This window comes from Phyllostomus discolor, chromosome 2, assembly GCF_004126475.2.
Source record: "Phyllostomus discolor isolate MPI-MPIP mPhyDis1 chromosome 2, mPhyDis1.pri.v3, whole genome shotgun sequence".
In the NCBI taxonomy this organism is placed as follows: Eukaryota; Metazoa; Chordata; class Mammalia; order Chiroptera; family Phyllostomidae; genus Phyllostomus; species Phyllostomus discolor.
The window spans coordinates 76,445,577-76,464,317 of NC_040904.2; positions in this window are offsets into that span (position 1 = coordinate 76,445,577).

The following is an 18,741-nucleotide window of genomic DNA, read 5'->3' on the forward strand; positions in this document are numbered from 1 at the left end:
ATTAGCACAGAGTACCAATTGGAGAATAACAAAGGATTAAGATTGTAAGGGTCCCTTTAACACCATGTTGAGGAGTCTGAACTTTCCACAAGGCAATAGAAAAGCATAAAAGAGTTTTGAGCTGTAAAATGACATGATCAGAGGGCAAAAATATTATTCTGTTGATACTTGGTAGGATATATTCAAGATGGGCAAGCAAGTTTTGAGATGGAAAACCCAATTAAGTGTTTGTAACACAGAAACTGATCCTATGAAGTGGGGCAGTGACAACAGTGCAAGAAACAGATGAGTTTCAAAGGTAACTTGGAGGTACAAAAGGTGTAAGACTTGGAGATTCCTTACATGTTGTCTGTGAAGAGGAAGAAGGAATCTGGGATAACTGAGGGTCTGGCTTTGTCTTTGTTCAAGAAAAAGCATTTGCAGTACCTGATATTGACCTATAGAATTTACTACTTCAGTTGCATATCCCTCTTGCCTCCAATTCTACTATTGAAATAACCATTAAAACACACACACACACACACACACACACACACACACACTCTTTGGCTCTACTGAGACCACAAATGCAAAGTCAATTTGCTCCATGGCCCTTGAGAAGAGGGTTGATTTTGAGGATTTCATTTTGTAAATGGCTGAGGGCTCCCACTGAAATGAGCTGTGGCACATTCACAACTATCTTAGCATTGCAAAACATAAAAGGCAAGGCTGTTTGCATACCTCTGTCTTCCAGCTTTGGACAAGAAACCACTTTCACCTTATAGATCCATTCATCCTTCCAAATGATCCCACTTAATGTATGACTCATATTCATTCAACTGCTGTACTTGGAACATTTAGAGGATCCATGGGCCATTTACTTCTTTTAGAGATTGTTAGCAATGCTATCTTGGGGATTTATGCTTCCTTTACGGTGTTTCTTGAACTGTGAGGTGGTTCTTTGCTATTCATTTATCCTAGTCCCAGAAAAGCCAAAGCAGAAATAAAAAAAAAATAGCGAGGGAGGCAAAGTTTGTATCTGTTGTTTATACATTGAGCATTGGCAAAACGGTATTCTGTATTCAAAAGATAAATATTTGGTGAGGTATGTATCAGCTATAGAATTACTCAGTGAAAAGAAATTTGACCTGTATTCTTATTGATTCCATACATCATCTTTATTGAAAGATGTGCATGGCTTGCTATAAAAGCAATGTATTTTTGCATTCTCTTGCTGCACTTTTACTCCATGCATTATAAAATTTTCTCTTTCAGTAAAATAGCCAAACATTAAATGCTATCCCATTCTAAAATTATAGTATCTTTTTTTCCTTTGCTATCCCTTCCCACTAGACTGTAAAACCCTCTGTAATACCACAGATTACTTTCTCTCCATATGCTAATTTCTTACCTAGTTTCCAGTCATAATAGATATGTGAGCTGTATTTAAAAACTTCACTGAATTTCCTTTTCTAGCCACTCTCACACTGAACCCTCTTAAAGACACTTTTTAAAAAGTCGTCTCACCACTATGAGCCATTTTTTCCTTTCTCTTGACAATGTTACTTCTCTCACTTCCAGTGTCTAAAGCTCTTGCAGAGTTAGCATTCCTTTGGTACGTTTTAGTCTACTTGAGTTTGAGGTTATTATCTTCAACCAACCTGTCCTTGGCATTTCCAAACGCAGTAAAAGAGTTGCAGAATTTTGTGCATGATTATGGATAATAGAAATATGTTTATCTACAGGAAATGTAGGTATAACTCTTCAATCAACATTTTTTTCATTGTGTATCTATAAATAAATACACAAAAGAAACAATCCCTGTCTTAAGAAGTTTTTTAGGGAAAAATCCAGAGAGTTTCTTTTTTTTTTAATAGATTTTATTTATTTATTTTTAGAGAGGGAATGGAGGGAGAAAGAGAGAGAAACATCAATGTGGGGTTGTTGGGGGTCATGGCCTGCAACCCAGGCATGTACCCTGACTGGGAATCAAACCTGCGACACTTTGGTTTGTAGCCTGCACTCAATCCACTGAGCTATGCCAGCCAGGGCTGAGAGTTTCTTAGATAGAAGATAAAACATGATGGTACTGATTATATAACAGTAGGTATTCAGAAGAGGAAGACAATTCTAGGGGTTGGAATTATTAGAAATGCTAATATCATAGACTGTACTTGAGCTGGAAATGAAGACTGAATAAAACTAAAATAAGCAGAGAGTGGATAGAGCAGAAGTGGCAAGGCAGGGAAGGAAGACAGTAGCTACTGCAAACAGAGAAACTAGGCTAAACAAACAGATGAGCTAGCCTCAGGTTATAGCAGAACCTCATCTAATGAAATCATATACATGGGCATATCCGCATTTTGCTCATAGGTATGCCTGCATTTCCAGACTTGGGTATGGGTTTGATTGTCAGCTCTGTGTATCTGATCTTATTTGATAAACTGTAGCTATATATCCTATTTTGCTGATTTTAGTTTTATTTGCTTTGCTTACTTCATCCAAGATCCTGGCCCCTTTGAGCTATACTGGAGACAGTTTTTGTTTTATTTATCTCCTTGATTCATGTTGCTGATTTTGTTTGATTTATGAACCTACTCCATGCTCTGGTCCTTATAGTATAGCAAGAGATATAAGATGAAAACAGATTTATTTTGAGTTACTAATGAGCTTTCAAACTTGACCATTTATTTTCAAAGATATACGAGGTCTGTTCAGACAGTGTCCAGTCATGTTATATGAAAAAGACATTTATTGGAGAAGATACAAGGTACAATAAACATTGTCCATAAGACAATGATGCCTCAGTCCCATTCAAAGTAGGCACCATGGGACCTCACACAGTTCTCTCAACATCTCTTCCACTGTTCAAAATACTCTGCAAAATCCTTTGTTGGAATTGCCATCAGCTGCCCCATTGTATTTTCCTGAATCTCACTGGCAGTCTGAAATCTCTTCGCTTTCAATGGTGATTTTAGTTTTGGGAAAAGCCAGAGGTCACAGGTGCCAAATCTGGGCTGTAGGGGGGCTGAGTCATTTGGGTGATTTGGTTTTACCAAAAAACTCTGCACAAAAGGTGGTTCATGAGTGGGCGTGTTGTCATGATGAAGCTGCCAATCACCAGTTGCCCAAAGCTGTGACCATTTTTGTTGTGTTGCATCTCTCAACCAATGAAGAACATTGAGGTAGCACTCCTTATTAACTGTTTGGCCTGGAGGAACATACTCATGATGGACAACACCTTCCCAATCAAAAAAACAGTTAAAATGGTCTAGATCTTGCTGAGACTTTGCTGGCCTTCTTCTGGGTTGAGAACTAGGCAACTTCCATAGGGATGACTGGACTTTTGTTTCTGTATCAAAGCCATAGACCCACCATTCATCTCCAGTTATGACCTTCTTGAGGAAACCCGGTTCATTGGTAGCAGTTTGAATCAAGTCATTAGCAACTGCAGTATGATGTTTCTTCTGCTCTGGTAGCAAAAGCTATAGAACAAATTTTGCCATGACATGTTTCATGCCAAGATCCTACATCAAAATCTCAGACATAGTGGTTTTTGGAATCCCCAGATCAGCTTCTAAGTCTCTCACTGTCAGTTGGTGATCTTTGCTGATTGCAGTCCATACACGTCCAACATTCTTCGGCATTCTGCTTGTTACAAGCCTTACAGAACATGGATCACACAAGAGATTCTCAACCATCTTTGAAATGTTTGTGCCACATTTTTATTTGTGCTACACTCATTGCATCATCCCTGAAAGCCTGAATTATCCGAATAGTTTCTGCAGAGTAATGTTCAACCTTAATGTAAAATTTGATGCAGATTTATTGCTCTACTCACTCAGTCATTTTGAGTGTGACAGCCACACAGCACATACACATGTTCATTCAATGGCGTCTAACAGTGAAGTTGTCATTGTTCATGCATATATATTCCAGTCCACTCTCCTTAGATTCCAGGTTACATCGATGTTGTGCAAACTGTTCTCATATTAATAGTGGCTGGACTTTTTTCAAACAGACCTGGTATATGGCTTTTCTCTAAGAACTTGCTTTTAGTTTGGTTTATTAGAAATTTTTAAAATGAAGATAATAAAAGCTATTTTCAATGTGTTTTAAGACTTTCAGAACCCTCAGTTATCATAAAACAGCAAAAAACTGAATAATCTTGAAATGGATAACTTTGATAATCTGTCACTCAGTCAGGTCATAAGCATGTATAAGGCATTGTATTAGGTCATGGTCCCATAGGGAAAATAATTCCTCAGGAAGCTTTCATGTTATCATCTGGAAGAAGAAAATAAACACAAAAATAATTGAATAATTTAATTCCATATCTTATAGAGTTTAGAAGGGTGGGAAGGGTGCTACTTTAGCTAAGATGTTCAGTAGAAGTATCTCTCAGGAAGGGCTAATAAAAATGGGAGGTGACATTTAATTTGAAACAGGACAGATGAAAAGGTATCAGTCATACAAATTATTGGGGGAAGAATATAAGCAAGTACAACAAATGCAAAGGACAAAATGGGAATGAGCTTTATGGACTCAGGGAACAGAAATAAGGACAGCATGGTTTGTATAAAGTAGGAAAAAAATGAAAATAAAGATGAATACAAAAAGACTAAAGATAAAATGAAAAATACATATATTAACATTTTAGATTTCTCCACAGGTAGATATTTTTTCCCATGCACGATAAAAACTGGCTCAGGTTTTATAACATATTTTGATGTGTTGTGGCATTTCTATTTACTTTCCTACTTACCTTTATGAGTTAACTGAAGGTCAGATATTTTGAAAGGGTAAATCAATTTTTAATCCTGTGGCAAGACTTTGGCTTACAGCAAATTTATCACTTATTGAAAATCAAAGTAATTTTTCTTCTTATTTAATATTTAAAATGTAAAACTTTTTGTCCTTATTACATTTTTCATCAGGCTTAAAGTTTATGATGCTATATGTAGGCAATGCTAAATGAAGGGAATGCTAATAAAATATAACCAGGGGTTCATTTTATGTAAATACAAAATGGATGTGAGTATGGCTTTTTCTTTCAGCATGGGTTGATGAATTTTGTAGTTTTTAGGTATGAGTTTGAATCTTAGAAATTATCCTTATTAGCTCTGTAAACTCATACAAATATTAATGAATCTGATGGTGTTTATTTCCCTCATCTGCAAAATGAAAGATCACTTCAGGAGGGTTTTATGAAGACTAAATAAGAAGAGGAAATATGTAGAAGTATCTAATTCAATGCTTGGCCCTTTCCACATTACACAATAAATGAGTAAATTTGTGGTTGTGAATGTGGTTATCTACCTCCTTATCTTTCTTTTCTTTTTTAAAATGTTTTTTAAAAATATTTTATTTATTTATTTTTACAGAAAGGGGAAAGGAGGAAGAAAGAGAGAGGGAGACACATCCATGTGTAGTTGCCTGTCATGTGCCTCCTACTGGGGACCTGGCCCACAATCCAGGCATGTGCCCTGACTGGGAATCAAACTAGTGACCTATTGTTTTGCAGGTTGGTGCTAAATCCACAGAGCCACAGCAGCCAGGCCCTCTTCATCATACTTTAATGTTCTTTGACTCCTAAAGTTTAAGAATTCCTTTGTCTACAGAAGGTAGTTCTGCTCTGATTCAAATGGGATTTACCATGTCAAGTGGATGTGGGATATTTGCATCAGAAAACTGGGGGCAAACCTCTTTGTTGGGCAATAATCAACTTATATATGTTAGGACCCATTAAAATTCTTTATATTGTTTTAGCCAGCACATCTCTGGAAAAAGAAGATTGGCTACCTAATGGGAAGCTTAACTTTCTCCAAGGTCACCTAATATATTTCTTTCTGCTCCATGTTCTCATTTGCAAACACCTTCTAAAATGCTATTTTTACCTTGGCCTATTGACAGGAAATACCTCAGTCTTCAATTATGGAATTCACAGCTGATTTCTCATTATTTTACCTGTTCTGTGTAAAAGAATCTGCATTTACCATCTATTTTTACTCTTTTCCAGACTTCATGTATTTGACTTTGCAAAACTTTACTGATTTTCTAAGCTGACCCTTGATTGGGTTATTCACTAACTTTGCTCCTCTAGACAGAATCAACAACCTAGGGACCTTTGCTTCAAGGCTTTTACTTTTTTGGTTGTTTTCAATTACTTTTTATTTTTAGATGTAGCAAGGTGTCAGTGACTTCTTTTTCTGTTCACAAAATAAATAAGATAGATTGCTGAAATTAAGAGGCAACTGGAAAGCTCTGGCTGGCGTAGCTCAGTGGATTGAGCACAGGCTGCAAACCAAAGTATCATAGGTTCAATTCCCAGTCAGAGTACATGCCTGGGTTGCAGGCCATGACCCCCAGCAACCGCACATTGATGTTTCTCTCTTTCTCTCTCTCTCTATCTCCCTCTTTTCCCTCTCTAAAAATAAATAAATAAAATCTTTTAAAAAAGAGGCGACTGGAAAAGACTTGATAGGCATGATGTGATGCTAAAATCACAAAATGATACTGTTTTTAAAGCATTTATTTTAAATTAATCTTATACTTTGCACTTGTTATTTTAAATATGATAAATTCTTTTTGGCTGAAGACATTTTTTATCCTTTCTCTGTACTTCTTGGTGTTGAAAGCAAACAAAATTGTAGGGGAGTAGTTCAATTCATATCAACATCATCAAAGTATTTACTAAACACTCCATCTTGAACGGTGTCTTGCTTGTTTCAACAAGTTAAATGTGAGCTTGCTCAGCTTTTTTAATATTTATAATTGAAGCAAACTTTATGCTATTTTGGGAAGCTGCTGGCAGTGTCCTTTTTTTCTTACTCTTGCCTTACCTCTCTTTTTATTTCTGTTTCTCAATGTAAGCGCTGTAGGTGGAGAGATATGATATTTAAACTAATAGGTATAGTAAAAATACAGTAAATGATATGGTAAAGATATGCAAAGTACTGTGAGAACATACTGAGTAGAATGACTTCTTTCTTTCCCCAGAGTTTAGTGAGAAGTTAAAGATCAGGTTGAACCTTCAAGTATGTGTATGAATTTGTTAGGTAGACAGGGGAGATGGAAATTCTAAGAAGACATAATGGTGGATGATGACTGTATTAGTCAAGGTTCTCCAGAGAAACAGAACTAATAGATTATTTATTTGTTTGTTTGTTTATTATTAGGAATTGGCTCATGTAATCATGGGGGCTGAAAAGTTTCATGATATATTGTCGGCAAGCTGGAGACCAAGGAAAGACAATGATATAATTTCAGTTCGAGTCTGAAGGCCTGAGAACTCACAGAACCAATGGTATAAATCTCAGTCCAAGGACTGAAGACTGACATCCTGGCTCAATGGGTTGGCAGGTAACAGTAGAGGTAAATTCCTCCATTCTCTTCCCTGTTCTACTAAGGCTCTCAATGGGTTGTATAACACCCACACACATTGGGGAGGGCAAGCTACTTTACCAAGTCCACAAATTCAAATACCATTCTTATCTGAAAACATCCTCATAGACACAAAAAGAATAATGTTTAATCTGGACACTGAATAGACCTTTCAGACTGATACATAAAATTAACCATCAGTGGAAAACAGTCAGTTGTTCATTGTGACTAAGCGACTTGGAAGCCTCCAAATATCTTAGAAATACCTGTGACTTTTCTGAAAATTCTTCCTAATCCATAAATGTCTGGCTAAATAGAAACTTCATGCAGAAAAGTGTAAACACAGTTGCTTAAATTTCTAAGCACAACTAATCCTGTGCAAGAGAAGGAAAAAAGATATAATTTGAGAGCTCAAAAGACTGGACTGAAAAGACCTCTATTTCACTGTTTATCAATCTGTAACCTTCTAGTTACCTGAAACTTTTTTGAAATGCTTGTGCAACTTTTTGATTACCCCTGAGGCTCAGCTCCCTTAAAAATAAAAAAATTATCAGTCTTCTAGCCCTCCACTTAGAGATGAGGCTAGAGTTCTAAAAAGTGAAGTGTTCCTCTCATGTTCACAGATTTAATAAATGGTAGAGCCAAAGCCAACAGAACATTATTTTGTTTATTATTATGGCTATTTTCTAATGGCTGATATAAATTAAGGGAGAGTAAGATAATGAATCTTAGCCATCTCCAAAGACTATGAGCAAAATCAGAAAGTTATACTTCACTAGAAGGCCCCAAGAGAAAAGTCATTCCTCAAATATACCAGTGTGGGTGCAATGGAAGTCAGTTAACTTCCTTCTTTGCATGTCTTTACTTTTCTGCCATCTAAACTCTCATTAAGTGGTATCAAATCAGTTCCTAGATCTTTGTGTGGTGTGATATCTGTTTATGACCCCTCCATAGATTATGTAGTCTCTGAAGGTCAAGTTCTCTATCTCTAGCATAATTTGAAATTAAATAAGATATGGACAAGTATAAATTAAAGATTAAAACTACTAAGTTTCTTTAAGAATCATGCCCATCATTAGTTATCCATAGGCACTCTATGACTTTTTATTAGTCCCTCTCCCTCTATTCATTAACACATTCCTGTTTTCTGTCCATTGCTCCTTATCTATTAATTCATTCCTACACCTATCCATCAAAATGTTTATTTCCTTTTATTCAGCTATACAAGCATCCTCTTCTGTTATGTTCAAATATTAATTGTTTTCAACACTAAATACAATTTTGGAATGCAGAAAAGAATAACATAGTTGCTAATGACAAAAATTTTTTGAAATACTTATTTTCCTATTCTAACTCTGTGTTCCCAACAAAAAAATATGTGTTAAATAAAACTCTTTCATTTTATAAAAATGTATGAATCCTAGAGAGAGAGAGGAAGGGAGAAACATCACCCTGCTGCTCCATGTATTTATGCGTCATTAGTTGGTTCTCCCATGTGTCCTGATCAAGGATTGAACCCACAATCTTGGTGCATTGGGATGATGCTCTAACCAACTGAGATACCCCATCAAGGCAAAACGCTTTCATTTTATAATTCATGCTATTTTATTTTTAAATTTTCAAATGACAAATGACCATAGAAGGAAATTGAGAGAGATATAAAAGGGCATATGGATACCAATTGCTCATTATCTTTCCACTTTGAAGTAAGCACCGTTATGTTTTTACTAAAATTTTCCAAATGGTTTTTCCTCAATGGACATTTTAGGAGCTCAGACCATGTTTTGGAGGCCTCCTATGCTGGGGGTTGTGAGATGATCTCTAAATTTGTGGGGTGATTGTTAAAAGATCAGGAGGCTGGACAAGCTCCTTCCTTGAGCATTAGTGTCTCTGGGGTGTTTATTGTGTATTTTGAAGTTTGAGAACAACTACTACACAAATATGCTGATATTTTGATAGTATTCCTATTTTTTTATCATCCTAAAGTCTTAGCTAACAATCTACCCGTGGAGAAATGGCTTCAATTTTTTTCACTCATTCCATTAATATTTGGTTTTTAATCAAAGTGGAACAAAAAGCTCAATAAAAATAGCATTTAATCACAGCTAATGCTCTCTCTGAATCCCTAGAAAACATTATAAAGACCACACAAATTCTGTATCTGGCTGTAGAAATCACAGCCACATATGCCCGCAACATCCCAGAACAGCAAGAGGGCATTGGCAGCCTTCTCTCCCTTTTCTTCACTGAGAAACACGACAGTGGCTTCTTGGTCCCAAAGTTTTGCCTCTCAGCACATTGTAGGCCAACTTGGAAACAGAAGAGATGATGTGTAAGGCAGACGATAACTGCCAACAGGCTTCAGAGGAAATTAAATATTTGAGAAAAATGTGGTAATGTTTGTTAACTCTTGCTTGAAAATTTCTTCAGTTCACACTACTGATATGACATTCTGAAAATCACTCCTGGTATCACAGAAAGGCAGACAGTACTATACTGTGTCTCACGCAGGATTTTGTGGAAAGTTGGGGGAACAGTAAATCAGTTGGCTGCTTCCTCTACTCGATGACAAAAAGGAAAAATGGGGACAACTGTAATTGAACAGCAATAAAAAAATCATTCACTTTTATTTTTGACAGAAAAAAGCTGAGCAAATATTTATTTGGGTGCCATTTTCATGTGCCAGAAGTGCACAGTATTTCAGAGAATAGTTTTTTTCCAGATCTGAGTGATAGAACAACTAACTTTAAGGAAAAGGAAGAGATTCTTTGTAATAAAGTAGATCAGTGTAGACCTTTATTGTAGCAATGTGTGGACTCCATGTCAAACACTGAGCTAACAGCTTCATATATATATATATATTTTACTTAAATTGTAAATACTGAGTCTAATTTCTTGATGAACTCTTTTACTTATATTTGTTTGTTTATTTATTATCTTTCTCCATCATGAGAATGTAAGCATTGTCATGCCAGTGCTTAGTGTGTTTGGTGTATGAAAGATCTAGGAATATATACTAGACTTGAACTTGCAGGCATCCTGGGGAAGAATTGTTGCTTATGTGGCAGTGGTTCTGTTTCTCCTGAAGGCAGCTCCCAGTGCTCCACTTACTTGTTTGGAAGTGTTAGATTTCATTTCAAGTAAACATAGAGTCAAAAGCATAACCTATGGCTCTCCAGGGATCATGCTCTAATTTTCTTACCTAGTCATTCACCACTTTCATACATATATTTTCCCACTTCTAGGCCTCTGCATTTTCATTCTGCTAACCTAAATACTCCTCTTTGCTCTTGAAATCCTACTTAGCCTGCATGCCAATCTCTATTTAAGAGCCATTCACTAATTTCCCTGGATAGAAATAGCTTTCCAGACTCAGAAATGTCAACAGCTTTTGTAAACTGTCTCAGGACATTTTCCACATGGTGTCTTACATCATTTCATTGCTGTCTGGTCTTCACGTGTACGTGTCTCCCTTCATACTAGATGATTACCTTGTGAAAAGTAATCATGTTCCTCAGTCAACCAAGTACAAAATAATTGCTCAGTATTTCTTTCTTGAACAAATAACTGGCATATGGGGGAAAAATCCTGGAATGGAGGCTTTACTATATTTACCCAGAAAAAACATTATTTTCTAGAATAAAAAACTACCAACAGGGCAGAGCTATCTTCTCTTTATGTATGTTATGTGATGATTCTCTGTATATTTCTCATAGTCTAAGAGTTAGATATTATTTATAATTAACTATCTAAATATTCTGAAAGTTTCCATAATTTGAATAACTAATATAATCCAAATAAGTGTTTATTTTCAGTAATTAAATTATATTAAAATGTTTAATATATTTTTATGTAGGTTCATGCAGAATTTCTAAAATTATTTGAAGACAACTATCAAAAGTGGTAGCTTTGAAATTTACCTTTCTTGTCATAGAATACAAATCAATGTATAAACTGTTCAAATTCTATGATGGCAAAGATATTTTTTGAACTCAGTCTATACTGAGTGGTTATGAATATGTATTGAATATGTGTACTAGAAAATTTTACACAAGAATTTATGTAATTTTGAAATGTGTATTATCTAAATTGTCTTCAAATTGCACATGAATTGTGAGAGTATTTTCAGTACATAGAATAATTTATAGCTCTGAACATAAAATATCAAGAAATGTTTTGATAACTGCGTAGATAATTGGGCAAAAATGGGCTATTGAAGTGTAAGCTGTGAATCCTTATTATGCCACTTAAATATTTTAAGACTGTTGTAATAAACCAAAAGTACTTGCCTGTAAATTATCTGTGATCATGGTTGAAGACAAATTTGAGATTCAATGGATTGTCCTGTCTGATTCAGGTGACATTTCCCCATTAAAAATTACTTTTTAAAGAAATGTTTATTAAGCACCTTCCTTGTATCAGGTAACATGTGTTTAGGGAAATGGAAATGAATAACATGTTGGATGTGACTTCTGGAAGCTTAGAGCACAAATGACACTAGAATAAGGAGACTGTTTCTTTAGCTAATACTCCTGGTTCACAATTTTTATTAGTGTTCCTACTTTGCTGTTCTATTTCATGTACTAATACATATAAAAATTAGTTTAAAAGTGGCATATTTATATGTCAAGTTTATAAGAAAACAAAATTCTTCACAAAGGCACATTCTATAAAGTTGACATTTGTTTACCCCTGGTGGGCTCCATATAGGATCCAAAAAATTAGGTACTAGAAGAAAAGATTATGAGGATGTGGGTACTCTATTTTTCCTTTTCTTTCTTGTTTTTGTCTTTCCTTCTTTCTTTCTGTTTTTTTTTTTTTTTTAAAGTGATTGAAAAGTCTGACACAGCAAGGCATTGTAAGTACTTGTCCTGTAGGGAATCTGTATCATCACAGTGAGGGGTGATGCTCAGATGTTGACTGATTGACATTAATAAAGAGCATGATCCCTTTGGAATAGATTTCTTCCAACCCCTGGTTGTACCTTCTGGGACTTCAACACTTGCCTGACAGACAGCTGTCAAGTGTGAAGAGACAATTCAGTAAGAAAGGAACCTGTCTGCAATTCTGACTCAGAGGACAAGAAAAAGAAGAGAGGATTGTGTGAGTATCACAATATTTTTCACCAGGAACAGGTGGATAGAACATGTGTTTTCTGAAAGGAGTCATCAAAAAATATTTTTTAGTGCTTGTCATTTAGATTCTTTACATGTATGTTAAACTTTTCAATATATCATTAGAGATGAACTATAGTTATAATTATCCTGAGATGGGTATCTTTCTGAATTAAACTTAGATAGAGGTGTTAATGAATGATAACTGGCCCTCTCCCAGGAGAAACTTTTGGCCACGGGGAGGATGGAAAAGACATAAGAGAAACAAGGAATTTGAGAATAGAGGGAACTGCCCAGCACAATGAGAAGGCAGAAAAGGGACTCATGTATACAGACAAATCATCCCCACTCAAATTTTTTCCAGGTCTGGGAGCTCCATTTCCATATATTATCATGAAATTGCAGGAGATGAATCAAAGAGACTGAGGGGATTATGTGATTCAATTCAAGTGCTATGAGTGAGCTCTTGAAAAGGCAGCGGATTTTGTTTACACATCCTTGGAACAGGCAATAGAATAAAAGAGAGAACAACTAGGAAATAGCATAAGAAAATGAAAGAAAGAAAAGATGAAAGTAGTATCAGAAAAAAGCAGGTTCTTAATGAAGATTAAGGGATTTTTGAGAATAAGCCATAATTAATTTTTGAAAACTATGATGTAGGCACTTACTAGGATTAAGTGGCAACAGATTAGCATATTAAGACTCATGGCTCCTGCTCTGAGGTTAGAAGACTTCTCAATTCCCCTGTTCTTTTTTCCCCATTGACTGTAAGTGAAATAAATGACAGGACTCTTAACTACATCTAGAGACAATGCTAGAGCTAACTAGATCCTTAGTTGAAGTTAAATAAGCAGCTAATTATATTTTTTTCTATCACAATTGCTTTTTTCTTTTTAAGACATTTCAGAACTTCCCCCTTCACATATATTCCCCATGTACATTTTTGCAGTGTGCAAAATGCTATGATTTTATTCCTGGTCATTAGTAATTTATTTATTTTTTGCTGCTATATGTAACTTAGTTCCACATCAAACATCCTATAGTCGAGTTCTGATAGTTGGTATTTAAAAAACAATACAAAGAAATACACAAAAGGCTTTCCAGTTTCAGTAGCAAACATGTGAGCAGCACTGACCACTGATGTTTGTTTTGATTGTGGTTGGTGTGGCCTGATGTCAACTGCTGGTAAATACTAACATGAGGGTCTCTTATGAAAACTGCTCTTACAGCTAAGTAATATTATAAGTTCTGTATTTTGCATTGTTCATTATAAATATAAGTATCTGACAACATTTGCATCAACATATTGTGCAAAGATATAAAGAATACCTCTCTCTAACAATGACAGATGATGATAAAAGCCCACTCTTCAGTTAGCATGTGCTTTCTGGCCCATGGGTCTTCCTAGGCACATGGGCAGACATTGTTAGTCTTTCTCTGAGAGGTATTAGGCTTTTACAGGAATATCAACTCTGTTGCATAAGTCTCTATTTTATATTTATTTATGAACTCATTCATTACAATTAGTACTTATTTTGGGGGCATTTAGATAACAAGCTGAGATAGTAAAAAAAATCCCCTTAAGGGCATTATTAATTCATACAGGTTCCCTGTGAAATGGTGCTAACCGAAGCACGATAGGCCCACACAGTGATCCCAACTCCTTGGCAGGGTCTGGGCTTAGAGGCAAGTGTACCTAGGTTTGTACCTCGGGAAAGAGTTAGTGTGTAAGCTGTCAGCCTGATGTGTCCCTAGCCGAGTGGGAGTGCCTGTAAGGCTGCACTTGAACAATCTGCCAAGCAGGGATCCTTACTGTTCTCTAAATATATCAGTTCTTTACTGTGGGCAGTGATTAGAAAATGAATGTGAAGAGTAGGGAGGGTCTACAGATCTTTTAAGATTCCTATTAAAGTTCCTCCTCTATTGTTAAACATTCTGGTCATTACAACCCCCTAACCTCTCCATTCTCCAAATGCCTATAATACTTTTTTTTTATCACATTCTTTCATTGTGGCTTTTAATCATGTGCTGCCTCTGTCACTTCCTATGTGTTTCTGGTGTCCTATGTTATATTGCTCACTCTAAGTGGAAGAAAATTGCTCCTTTAACTTCTTTTGTCTACTCCATAGGGTCTATCAAAGGGCCATTCCATTGCTTCAGCAAATTCTAGCCCTGTAGATTAATTGAGGTGTAACCACTCCTAAAGATTTAAATAATGTAAAATCAATGCTTTGTTTTAATGAGAAAAATAATCAAATGGGTTGATTATTATTAAACATCTGATAGAATGGGTAAACAATGAGTTATAACAAAGGCAGCACTGTTCAGTTAAGAGCATATGAAAAAATACATATTGTTTAAACATAATGAATTTTTTCTGGATCAGTTGAAAGAGATGGTGTTAAATGATATTTTTCTTCTTCAGCCCTCTTTCTGTGAAGTATTTGAAAACAATGACTGCCTGTCTGTTCCTCAGGAACACTGTTAGTCAATAGAGCCAGTGCCTTGAGAAGTGGTGGACTACTTATACTTCTATGATTACATCCCCTAATGTGCACAGAACACCTTACCAATTTAAAAGCATGGAAAAGTTAGATTTAAGCTTTAGCTGTTAGAAGAAAACTGAAGCATAAAATACGGGGTCAGTAGAAACTATCATACTCCTGACTGGAACCTGGAATGGGACTATTCTATGTACTAGCCAGTCATCCTTCAGTCTCAGGGCACAGCAGTAAGTGCAGAGGGTTCTCCATAGCACTGGCATTGAATCAAATGAACTTTGTCTGGATAATTCAATGTTCTCAGCTTCAAACCAGAGTCAATACATCCCATTTTTTATTTATTTCATTTAAATATTTATTTCATTTATTAAATTTATTTATTTATTTATTTATTTATTCATAAAAAATATTTTTTGGCCATGCTATGTGCCAGGTCACTTTCTAGAAACTAGGGGTTCCATCAGGAGACAAAAGAGATGCAATCTGTTTCCTTGAATCTTACATTCTAGTGTGTTTTTGTGTAAATATGTGTTGGGAGTATGGTTGGTTAAAGTGTGCAAAAAATCTAGAATACAGACATTTAATAATAATAGCCATTATTTATTGAGGTGCTATTATGCAGCAAGAATTTTACATACATTATTCCTCATAATATAATAGTCCATATTTTAAACATGAGAAAATTGATTTGGCAAGAAATTGATTTGGTAAGAATTAAATGATTTCCAGTGACTCCTAGGTCACACAGGCTAGATTAGTATTCACTTTCCCTTATTTACTTTCTTTCTCTTGGCACTGACCTTTATGACATATCAGTCAATCAGACTTAGAGCACATGTAAGTGTTTTGGAACTATAATTTAACATTTACCAAGTATGAATTTTGGTAATAATAAGCTGCCGTGATTGCTCTGATTTGGCAGAGACCATACATCTTACATGATTCTATCTCCTGTCTCCAACAGGTTGCCTACACTCAAAATTATTTGATCAATAAATGAAAGAATGAATAAATGTATATGCTGGATAATATGGAGGTTCTTTTGTCTTACTGTTCACTTTTTATTACCCAAAAAGTACTATTGTTGAATTTCATTTCCTTTACTGAGTCATTCTTTTAGGGACTGGGTTTAAGCACCAACAGAATTGAGTTCTCTGCCACACAAGTCTTTTATTTTGAAAGTCAAGTTTTACTGCCCTAAGCTCATGTGATGTACTTCCAGCAGGGATACCAACCAGAACACCTTAGGATGGCAGCAATCTAGTGGGCATGGCTTAGAAGACTTCCCTATTTCCTCAAGGGTGGGGTGCTCTGTGGGGTAATGGTATTCAGCCTAGAATGGAGGAGGTCTTACCAGGTCTCTAGAGACTCCAAATAGAGACCCTTCTGTCAATGTAAGAAACATTCAAACCTGTAGAGAACTTTTGGTGAGTTTATCTGAGCCAAACTATGATAATAGCCTGGAAGCAAAATCTCAATGGATTGAGAATACTCCAGAGAATGGCAGTTTAACACCTTATTTATACATTACAATCAAAGGAGAAGACATAAGGGGGTTTCATGCTAGATTAGGAGGTGGGAGAAAACAAAGCCCAGCAGGGGGGTGGGGCATGTCTAGGATCGGATAAAAGGTGAAGTGATAGACACACACTTCTTTCACATAAGTGTGTAAAGAGTAGTTAACAGTAAACAATTAACAAGATAACAATAACAATGAAGAGACTGTGGTCTCAGCTTTGGTGCTTGTGCCCAGGGGTTTTGGGAAAAAGGGAAGTTTTTCCAAAGTTATGTTATCATAGATGCAAAAGACAATCGACAGGCTTAGTAAAGATTGACCTCTGTTAAGAAAAAATACTGGCCTAGGACATGACTACCTGCCCTGAACTGCTTTTAGTTAGTAAATTTTCACTTCAGACCATCCTTTGTGGTTACTTTAGCTCTTTGAGTTTGTAAGGCCATCACACAGGCTTCCCCTGAGCTTGTCAGATTTAGTATGTGGCCCTTTTTTCCCCACAGTTTTAATATAACTTTTCCAAATGTCATAGCTAGTGCATGGCAAAGGTGGGACTCTGAATTAGTTTTGTTATTCCCAGTCCAGTGCTCCTGCCAGCATAGTACAGAGTCACCTTCCTCTTTAGTAGAAACACTGCTACTAACTGTAGCAGAATTTTACTAAACTGGTGTAAATGCTCTAAATGCAAGTTTTCTGCATTTGCTATCCTAGAATGTGGAGGAACGTGCTTATAATCCTTCTCCCAGTCTTTCAGGTAGGTAGCTCTAAACACTGAATGTTTATGCCTTTACAAGAAAATCAGTGATAATCAATGACAATGGTTTTGGGAGAAACTCCTAGAAACTCAGTTCTTCTCGCAAATACAGTAAAGAATTACGAATTAGGGAGCCTATTATCATGCACACAGGGTTTATTGGTGCTTTGTTCTAATGGAAGAGAACAGGCCTTGCTGAGGTAAAAGAAAAAGGCAAGAGCAAAGGTGGCAAGGACAGAGGCTGCAAGAACAAGAGCAAGAGAGCAAAAGCTTTTGTTCTGAGAACTCATCTATTTGGCTGGAAGGGAGAGGGGGAAGAAGTTACTTATTTATTTACAGGTAAATATGGTGCTAGCTTTCCAGAACAGGGGCATGAATAGCCAAAGGTATTGTTGGGCTTCTTTCTTTGGTCATTACAGGCCCTTCTGGGCCTTTCAGTCCTTGGGATGAAAGTACGGTTTCCAAGACTTTGTTTCCCAGATAATGGAAAAGATACATAGAATTTCAAGGACTGCTGAGTCAGTGGGTGGGACAGGTATCCTTCCTGGCTGCCTTTTTTTTTGCTACCTGTCCTACTAACACAATGATGGAGGAATCCTAATAGATCTTTCTAAACACTAGAGGTACTTTAGATTAAATGTATGTGGAATCAGTTTGCAAGGAACTAGGTGGGGGTGAAAACGAAGGATAAGAATGCAAAAACAGATAGAAGATCATTCAAATGACACATTCAGTCTTTAACGGAATAGTTCAGGCCAGAAATCACTGGGAGGAGGGGAGCCCGCAGTCTAGGGGAAGGCAGCTCCACCAGAGCCAGACCCTCCTGGCCAGAAGGGGGAGTGTTGCTGAGAGTACAGGTTGTAGGAAGCGCCAGAGGCCACCTGAATTGAAATCACCACCAAAACTGTGTGAGAGCCTTCTCACACCCTGGAGCCAAACAATAAACAAAGGTCACCACAGTTGTGCAAATGTGCTGGCAGCCCAGCCACTCCTGACACAGCGGGGAGGGGAATGAGCTCATACCATGCCTATGTGAGTTGTGGGGACCAAATGCCCCTCTCTGGACAAACAGACATCACACATCTGTGCATAGCTGGGAAACTTCTGCCCCTTTGCACAAAATAGCAGCCATAAGAAGGTCAAAGACAGTGGGGAGCTGACAAAAATGGCAGACATGGACACACTTTGGGAAGAGCCTGATGCTCCCTCCTCCATGGGATTCAGGAGAGAACTTTTAAATAGAAGACAGGCAGAAGCTCGATCTGTTGGCTAAGGCTCACTTGTTCTCTAGGACAGGACTTTCGGACTCTTGGGTTCCTGTTTGGCCCCATATAGACAGAGTGTTTGTCTGGGGCTTAAACCCCACACAGTTGGAAGCCAGCTTCTGGAGGCAGGGTCCCATGCAGGGATGTGTGTCTTGCTGGGCCCCAGCCTTTGGGATGCTATGACCCAGTGCAGTCTGGCACATGGGTCCTGGATTACTTCCACTCTCTCCTG